General features: G+C 36.4%; 1 long non-coding RNA gene across 1 annotated transcript in view; it reads right to left on the bottom strand.

Annotated features, from left to right (window-relative positions):
- Positions 1-7,779: 7,779 nt before the first annotated feature.
- LOC108368767 (uncharacterized) overlaps positions 7,780-10,165 on the bottom strand; it is a 5,873-nt gene continuing 3,487 nt past the window's right edge. The window contains exon 3 of the long non-coding RNA XR_001848418.1: positions 7,780-7,790. This is a non-coding gene — a long non-coding RNA (uncharacterized LOC108368767). The remainder of the gene's footprint in view (positions 7,791-10,165) is intronic.

Raw genomic sequence — 10,165 nt, 5'->3', positions numbered from 1 at the left:
GTTAAAAACCGCTATTTTCGTTACATTTAAATTGAACTTTTGCTTAATAAAATTATTATAAAAATTTAACACTTAAACGCATTATTCCCTTCTGTATGCAGATCCATCACTACTTTTTAAGAATACAATGCAGAAATTTAAATATTAACTTAAAACCGTCACGTTCTTTATAGAGAGCGAAAATTTATTTATAAGCAGTAGATGGCTTATTTTGCTAAGTATTTCAGATCCTCCCTCCGGCAGCAGAATATGAAAATAGGACGCTTAAGACCTAACAAAATGGAAAAAATTTCATTATTGCAAAAACTCAATGAGCTACTCCGAAAACTGCGATATATACATAAGACTGTTTTGCTATAATTTTGGATTCTTATATGAAAACACATTCATTTTACACAAGAACTCGTACTCAGTTTTTTAATACAACTAACCAAAAAGTTACCCACACGGCCTAAAGTGACAATTTGGTACTATTTTTCACGAATTTTCAAATTTATTCTTTAGGATTTTCCAGATAGTAGTAATTTTTTTCAAAACTAAAGTATTTGAAATTGTAGCTAATTTAATGTAGTTTTTAAAAACGTGAACAGATTTTAGATCGAATTATATTTGAACTAGTAAATTAGGCTTAAGTGAAGCCATGTTGAAAACCACTTTCAAACTTGACAAACATCGTCAAAAATTTAAAAGCCAAAGCAGGAGTGGATAAAACTGTCGCATTGTGGAATACTTTAATCTAACTATATTCACGACTGATAATAACATTATTATCTTACATGAGGGGGACTGGGAAATGTTATTTTGAATGTTCTCTATCGAAAGTGACTAATTTTTTAAGTTTTCTCCAAAATTTTGTCAAATTGGTTTTTGGCCGCCTAATTCGTTNAATCTCTCCCGGAGATACAACAAATTCCTTAATATTCAACAAAAATTAAAAAAATCGTTAAAAACCGCTATTTTCGTTACATTTAAATTGAACTTTTGCTTAATAAAATTATTATAAAAATTTAACACTTAAACGCATTATTCCCTTCTGTATGCAGATCCATCACTACTTTTTAAGAATACAATGCAGAAATTTAAATATTAACTTAAAACCGTCACGTTCTTTATAGAGAGCGAAAATTTATTTATAAGCAGTAGATGGCTTATTTTGCTAAGTATTTCAGATCCTCCCTCCGGCAGCAGAATATGAAAATAGGACGCTTAAGACCTAACAAAATGGAAAAAATTTCATTATTGCAAAAACTCAATGAGCTACTCCGAAAACTGCGATATATACATAAGACTGTTTTGCTATAATTTTGGATTCTTATATGAAAACACATTCATTTTACACAAGAACTCGTACTCAGTTTTTTAATACAACTAACCAAAAAGTTACCCACACGGCCTAAAGTGACAATTTGGTACTATTTTTCACGAATTTTCAAATTTATTCTTTAGGATTTTCCAGATAGTAGTAATTTTTTTCAAAACTAAAGTATTTGAAATTGTAGCTAATTTAATGTAGTTTTTAAAAACGTGAACAGATTTTAGATCGAATTATATTTGAACTAGTAAATTAGGCTTAAGTGAAGCCATGTTGAAAACCACTTTCAAACTTGACAAACATCGTCAAAAATTTAAAAGCCAAAGCAGGAGTGGATAAAACTGTCGCATTGTGGAATACTTTAATCTAACTATATTCACGACTGATAATAACATTATTATCTTACATGAGGGGGACTGGGAAATGTTATTTTGAATGTTCTCTATCGAAAGTGACTAATTTTTTAAGTTTTCTCCAAAATTTTGTCAAATTGGTTTTTGGCCGCCTAATTCGTTGAAATACCCCTATGTGCAGCGTTGAATCACTGACAGTGTCGAACGCCTTGGACAGGTCCAACGCTAATAGAATAGTTCTTTCGCAGGGGCGATTTCGGTTAAGGCCACGAGTTATCTGAGTGTTTATGGCGTTAAGTGCTGTTGTTGTACTATGCACTTTACGGAACCCATGCTAATGCTTCGCTGGTGTCAGGTGGTTCGTGAAATACGGGAGTAGCAAGGCCTCTAGTGTCTTCGCTACCGGGGAAAGGAGGGTTATCGGGCGATAAGACTCTCCTTTCTTGGCTGGTTTCCCCGGTTTGAGCAGTGGGACCACTCTCCCCATCTTCCATATGTGTGGAATAACGAGAGTGGCCATAAACAAGTCGAGGACCTCCGTTAGGTACGCTACTCCCGCAGGACCCAAATTTTTCAGCATTAACATGCATATTCCGTCGGGTCCAATGGCTTTGGAGGCTTTCGCCTTCCCGATGGCTACCCTTATCTCACCGCTGGTGAAAACAAGAGGCGCACTGGGTTTTGGCATTTTGTGCAGGCATCTGATCACTCGAAGTTTGGCTATATCCACCGGAGGACGCAGAATAAACTGCCGGCTAAAATAGCTCGCGCATCGCTCCGGGTCCGATGAAGCGTGGTCACCAAAGTCTATTTCGACTCACGGCTGACCAAAGCTTACTCACACCAGAGGCGAAGTTGCAGGTATTCAAATGCTCTTCCCATTTCTTCCGCTTATGTACGTTCACAAGTTGCCGAATCCCCGAATTGAGATCCCTGATACCGGGATTTCCGGGATCGGCCTGACGAAGTTTGTCACGCTCATCGGCTAGAACAGCCGCTTCAGCGGGAAAGTTCGGACGGGGATCCTTAATACCTCCTGCTGGGATGAAGCGAGCTGCAGCAGCAGTGACAACCCTGCGGAATTTACGTTTACCTATGTGGACGTCGGTTGTTATGGGTGGTGCAGTGAAGGCGCTTTCAGCAAAATCCGCCAAGCCTTTCCAGTCAGCTTTGGAAAAGTTGACATAGGTCCGGTGATCCGCGGAAGCAAAGTCGGCAGGTTTATCAATCATGGCTATGGGCAGATGGTCTGATGCTAGGGTCGGCATAGGCCGCCATGATACGCTGTTGATCAGACCAGCGCTGACAATTGTTCGATCTGGCGAGCTGCAGCAGCTGCCCATAATCCTGGTGGGTGCGTCGTCGTTCATTGTGCAGAATGTCGAATCGTCTACCTGCTCAGCCAGATGTATTCCCCTACGATCATTTGACAAGCTTGAGTGCCAAAGATCGTGGTGCGCGTTAAAGTCGCCAACTACCATACGGTTTTCACCTCTGAGTAGCGCGCCTATTTCAGGGTGATATCCTTCCGGGCAGCTGGTGACAGGGGATATGTATACGTTAAATATTTCGCAGCTATTAATATTCCACGCCTTCCCATAAAGGCAGTTATCTCATCGATCTTGCTCTGGAGGCCGTTACAGTTAAATTGCAGCACCTTTGTGTGCCTTGGATGAGTTGTGTTGCCTGCCGGCTCCCTGATGTACGTGCTGCAAAAGGGGGTGCTGCCTTGTTGTGATGGTTGGCGGCGTCGCGGGAGAGGTATGCGACTGGGCAACACAGCAGGGGCCCACATAGTCACTCGTCCAATCACGCGTATTGCGAAGTCCTGAGCATGCCCTAAAGTGGCACCAGTAAAGGCAGGAGTTGCACTTGACTGATGTCACGTTACGGTATATTCTGGACTGACAACCCGAGCAGATTGTCGGAGGGACTAGGAGTTGCCGGCGGCGGTGTGTGGGTGCTATTGTGTGTGTATCTATTGTTGTGTTGTGTTGGGGTGTGGGTGTGTTGGTTGTGTGCTGCATGGGCGGGTGGTGGTTTGCCGTGGAGGCGCTCCGGTTCGCACAGCATGGGGCCACAAACGACGTGGTCCATTGTCGGTGCGTACGTAGGCCCGAGCAGTTGCGGAGGGAACTCCACCCGTCACAGGCATTGCACCTGACCGAGGTGGAGTTTGTGTGCAGTCGTCTCTGGCATACGCAGTAGGTGTAAGTTTCTGGCCCTGGGTTGGACTCAATGCCAGCCCTGAGCAGAAGGGTACGGAGCAGATGTAGCCCTAGAATAGAGCAACGTTTGACGGATCTCGCCGACCTAAACGGGGTTAGATCGCCGAAACAACAGCCCTTGAACGGGTGAAACCCGAGTCATTCCGGTACGTAGAACCGGCTGTCGTGGGAGATAGTTATGCGTTCGAAAGCACCTGTTAAATGTCGGAAAAGTTTTATGTTTATGCCCATTGTCCCCAAGTGGGGACACCATTATAAAACTATATTTTTTTAATCCCTTTTTGATCCTTTTCAACACAATACCACTTTTAAAAGCTTGTCCTCACTCCACCTAATAATACAGCCAAAATATTTAATTTTAGCTTTACAGTATACTCAAAAAATATATATAAATACTCCAGAAGAATTGGCTCAATGAAATGTCTAACTTAGAAGCGCTGGAACTACGCGTTTTGGGCACTAACGATATATGTTTGTGTTTACATAGTATACTTGATCCATCTATATGTCATAATTGAACTGACATTATCAGTTGTCGGTGTTTAAGACACAGATTTCGATGTATGAAGTGGTGTCCTCGTATGGGGACAGTGAGCGGTAATGGCTTAATAGGGGCGCTGCTAAAGGTGGAATTTTCAATATTTTCAAAAGTTATTTCTCGAAAAATATTGCACTGACTTTCAAATATATGGTCTGAAAGGTAATTGATAGATATGCATATCTTTATATACATATTTCAAGAAAAACTAAAAAAAAATGAAATTATAACCATCTTTTTTATGGAAATGTACGTTTTTCTAAAAAAAAGTTAATTAATTATATTAAGTGATGTGTTTATTAGAAAGAGCAGAGAAATACCTTTAAACTGATATATAATTTTACATAGTTAGGTTTAAGCACATGTTGCCTGAGGCCTTTTCCCATATAAAACGGCAACACAGAAAGGAGAATTTTACTTCGTGAGGGTTATAATCTCTAAGCGCGGCCGAAGGCCGCCTCCGCAGAAAGGTTTTCTCTGCAATAGGTGTTCAGCCTCTCTTCTTCGGCAACACAGAAATGAGAATTCTACTTCGTTAATGGTATATAATATATACGCATAAATATGCATATCATAAAAGGCATATCATCTTTCAAACCATATCCACATCTTGAAAATCGGTGCAATAGTTTTCGATATACATATAAACTATTGAAAATATTGAAAATTCCACCTAAACCCCGCTCTAGCTCCACCCCTATCAATTTGCACCAAAAATGGTTTACACCATTAAAATCAGTAATAAAATTATAGTTTAAAAAACTAAAACCTCCCTATTATAATTGCCATTTGTACTGTCATAACTTGAGAATAGAAATCGCTGCATCTTTTAGGCGCATCAATATTACATAGTTACATCCCGAGCTAATAAAAGGAAGGTAAAAAGGGGCGGACCACGGCCACTTTTTTCCCCAACGGCCGCTATACTGCACTTGTTCCAATGCCGTATAGTGTTTAGGCCATTAGCTCCGATCCAGTACTCCCTGAACTTATAGAATTTTACACGAACTTGCAGGAAGTTGCTGGAAAAATGTTCCCGTACTCCAAAATCCTGTAAATGGGAGCGACTTTTGGGGAGTTGTGTAGAGAATGAAGTTGCAAGATTTGACCCGAACTTTTTCTTCTGGTAAAATCATGAAAAGTGTCAAGCAATCACTGGTTGACGTTTTTACAAGAAAAATGTTTTTTTTCCCCGTACTTTTTGTTGTTACTCACTTCTTACTCTCACTTCAGAGTAATTTTGCTGTTTGACAGTTTTACAGGATTTTTCACGAAAAGTATTGGATCAGAGCTATTATCTTGGGTAGTATCTATATTTCAATTTGTAGAGAAAAATAAAATTGGCTAAGACTTCCAATAATGTCCATTTCCTATTTCAGGCAAAGTATAGCGAGTTTTTTTAATGAAATTCGCAGGGGTATTGAGGAAGTGCTCATTGACTGATACCTTCAACATTTTGTGTAGAAATGATAAAGGTTTTAAACTTATTGGTTGTTAAAATTTCCCCATTCCTTCACATATTTTTTATATAAACACTGCACTAATCACTTTTCTTTTCATTAATATATCATCTTTAATTCATAAACAAATGATTGCACATCTTGTATTTTACTAAATATTTAACAATTAATGCTTACAAAAGTGTTCTTTAAATAAGTTTCTATTCGCAAACAATCTGTAAACACACAATTGTTTAGGCATGGCCGCGAAGTATGTAATGCCAGATCGTTGAAAATTTTCCCAAAAATATCTTTACATTACGAAATATAAAGTATATAAAATATATAACTTTCAAGGTAAAACAATATTTTATTAAAAAGTGAAAATTTGTAATAAAAACAAATTTTTGCCTGCGGCGCTTTTTTATTCAATATTTCAATAAATATTTAAAATTTTTAATTAAAAATCGCCCGATTTTTTATTACAAATTTTCTCCTGCGCCGATTTTTTTTTTAATTCAATACCTCGATATATAATGAAAATTTCTAATCAAAAATCCCGCGATTTTGTATTACAAATTTTAAATTAAAAAAAAATCAATACCTACTTCGATATATTGCAAATTTTCGCTTGCGCCGCTTTTTTAAATCAATACTTCGATATATAGTGAAAATGTGCAATAAAAAATCGTGCGTTTTCATTCCCAACAAAAACTTTGATTCTTTGGTAAGCGCTTACTTATTGTATCAATGGTGTAACGCATTACAATTCGACGCAAGACGAAATTTTTCACTTTCTGGTTTACCCGCTGCATTACAGGAAAGCATTTTTACATTCTATCGCTATCCTCCAATGACATGCTGAGGTTAAAGTAATGTGTTTTGTAAACTAGAAGGTAGGTGGTGAATCCCGATTTGGAAGCAATTTTCAAAATTCGCCACATACCTTCTAGTTTACAAAACACATTACTTTAACCTGGGCATGTCATTGGAGGTAAGCGAGAGAATGTTAAAAGTTACTCCATCGATACAAATAGTAAGCGCTTACCAAAAACAGAAAAGTTTTTTCAGGGTTGTTTCCGTTTTCAGCTTGTTTTTCGAAATTTTTTTGGGATGTGTGGCAGCACCGAAGTTTCATTTCAATCGCTACACAAAGGAAAAAGTGAGGTTGAGTTTAACTTTTTTTGCAACTTTAATTACTAATTACTTAAAAACTATAAGCCTCCGGAGGGGGATCTTCAGATTTAAAATCAGCGTTCCAGGGGTTGCCAGTAGAAACAAATTTTCCGCCCAAAGTTCCAACCAAAACCAATGACAACCGCTCAAATGAAGAATACAAGCTTCTTTTTTAATTAAATTGAAAGTTAACCATTTATTTCAAAGGCTAAAAATCTCATTTGTAAAAATTCACAGTTTATAATCCTTTCAGTAACAGTAATAATACACGTACATATGGTGCGCGGCTATTTAGTTAATTTGTGCTTAATGCACTTTTTACTCTAAGTTCCTACGAGCACTGCCAATTAAGTTGTTCGATCCTATCAATTTCGGGAATTGTCCCGATTTGAAAGTTTATTGTTGTTTTTCCCATCATTTTCTCTCTCTCGCTTTGATTTGATTTTCGCTATTCTGTCTTGCTCTGACAGCTGAGTTTCAGAAATTTCCACTAAAAATTTGGAACGGAAATGATGTGTTCGTCATTCGCATGATAGTTGAATCTGAATTTCATACGAATGAAGTAATTCATCCCTACAAATTTATATGGCGAATTAGTGATTCGGTACATCATTAGGAGTGTCCTCGTACGCAAAACTATCGAAAGTGTTAGAAAACTTTTACTGGTTTTGCGTTATCGTACCCAAAAATTTTGTAAAGTAAGTGAAATTTAGAGAGCAAAATGTGATAGAGAGCTGCAAATTTCTGCAGGAAAAATGTTTCCCAGCGAAAACTTACAAGTAAGAAAATCCGCTGATCACAAGCATATGTTTGTAAATAAATAAAAAAATTGAACTTCAAACCCTAAAATATGTATATTTATTCCAAATATTTGTCACAGTTATAAGCGATGAAAGTGTCATATTTCATCCAAATCCGCGTAGGCGTTTTTTAGTGAAGAGAGGTCTCGCATAGTGCAGGTTTTTGATTTCATCAAATTTCAAATCACCATTTACCGATAAAAAAGATCTTAAGTAAAAAAATAAAACTATCGCACATCTACAGGTTATGGTCCTTAATTTGACTTCTCATTTTTGAAATTCAAAAGAACGCTGACGAATAACTATCACACAAAATACCTTTTCGCATAATACACCTACATATACCTATACTTTTAGATCGATATGTTTTTTTTCGATAAGGTGGCCAGCCTAATTAAAGGTATCTTCAAACTAAAGCTTTCATAAATTTCTTTCGATTCACACCCATATCTAAATATTTCATAAAACTTGGGTAAACGCTAACTAAATTCGACTTTTCAAACAGGTGGATGTCTTTTTCAAAAGTTATTTCAAACTAAAATCTTCTTAAATATCTTTCGCCTGACATTGTGATACACGTGCGTTTCAATAGCAGATGAACTAATTCGAATTTGATTGTTCAAACAACCCTCCTAAGTAAAGGTCAGAAATAAAGAGTTTTCAAACCCATTTCGATTGATACCCATCCTTTAATAATTCGTCGAACTTATTGAATAATTTGAATGTAAGTTTTTAAACTCGTGCATCCCTTCTCAAATGTTCCAAATGTTCAGACTAAATATTTCTTAACACTCTTTCGTTTGCCTCCCGTATTTATATAATGCACATAAATTTTGAATTAGCTAATTAAATTAAACCTTTCAAACAGATGGCAGCCCTCTTGAAAAGTATTTTCGAACTAAACTCTTGTTAAGACTCCTTTGTCTAACATTATGATACATATTTTAATTAAGTGATAAATTAAGTTGATTTTGATTTTTTAAACATGTGGCAACCCCACTAAATATAGTTCAGAAATAAAGATTTTTGAAACCCCCTTAGATAGATACCCAAATTTTAATAATTCATTTAGCTTATTAAATACTTTGAATTTACCTATTTCAACCGGTTGCAACGCTTTTCCATCACCTCAAAAATAGTCTTAGCGTTGAAAATAAAGATTTCTTAACACACTTTCGTTTGACACTCATATTTTGATGTTTCATATAATTTGTGTTTAAGTTAACTAAATTCGACATTTCAAGCAGGTGGCAACCTTGTTCAAAATATTTTCAAACCATTACCTTTTTAAACCCATTTCGTTTGGCACCCATATGGTGATACATACATATGTACTTCTCTTACCTATTTCCCTTAATTCAAATTGAATTTATTTTTTAAACAGGTGGCAACCTGTTAAAAAAAAGCCTTTCAAAAATATTTCGATTAATACTCATTTTGAATAATTGGTACACTTTTTTAAATAATATGAATATAGATAAGTTTTTAAAAGGTGGCAACTCTTTTCAANTGTTAAAAAAAAGCCTTTCAAAAATATTTAGATTAATACTCATTTTGAATAATTGGTACACTTTTTTAAATAATATGAATATAGATAAGTTTTTAAAAGGTGGCAACTCTTTTCAAAAAAATAAACCCTTATTGCACATCTACAGTCCAAGCGCTTTAATTTGACATACCATTTTTGAAAATCGAACGAACGGTGCAGATCTTTTATGCGGAACAAAAAATGCCTTCGCGTATTATATATATAGATATGACCTTTTTGAATTATTCATGGCAAATTTTATTATTAATGCTAGTATACAACGAAAAAGATAGTAAAGTTATTAAGCACAAGGTTTGTTAAAATTATTATACCCGAGCGCACTTGTGCACAAGGGTATTATAACTTTGTTCACATAACGGTTGTTTGTAACAGGCAAAACGAATCGAGATAGATATAGACAAATGTATACATAAATGGTCAGGATGAAAAGAGAAATCGATTAAGCGGTGACTGTCTGTCCGTCCGTCCGTCCGTCCGTCTGTCCGTCCGTCTGTGCACACGATAACTCGAGTAAAAATTGAGATATCTTAACGAAACTTGGTATGTGCACTTCTTTCGGGCGTAGGACGGATGGTATTGAAAATGGGCAAAATCGGACAATAACCACGCCTACCTCCCATATAACGGTAATTTTCAGAAATACAAAAACTGCGATATTTTAGTAACTACTGAAGATAATTCACTCAAAATTGATATTTATAATAAATTTTAGACGAAAAATAAGAATATTAACATTTTTTTGAAAATGGGCGTAGCCACGCCCACTTATG

Source organism: Rhagoletis zephyria, unplaced genomic scaffold (genome assembly GCF_001687245.7).
Source record: "Rhagoletis zephyria isolate East Lansing unplaced genomic scaffold, Rhagoletis_zephyria_1.1 Rzeph_scaffold_03304, whole genome shotgun sequence".
In the NCBI taxonomy this organism is placed as follows: Eukaryota; Metazoa; Arthropoda; class Insecta; order Diptera; family Tephritidae; genus Rhagoletis; species Rhagoletis zephyria.
This window is presented reverse-complemented; position numbering and strand designations above follow the sequence as displayed.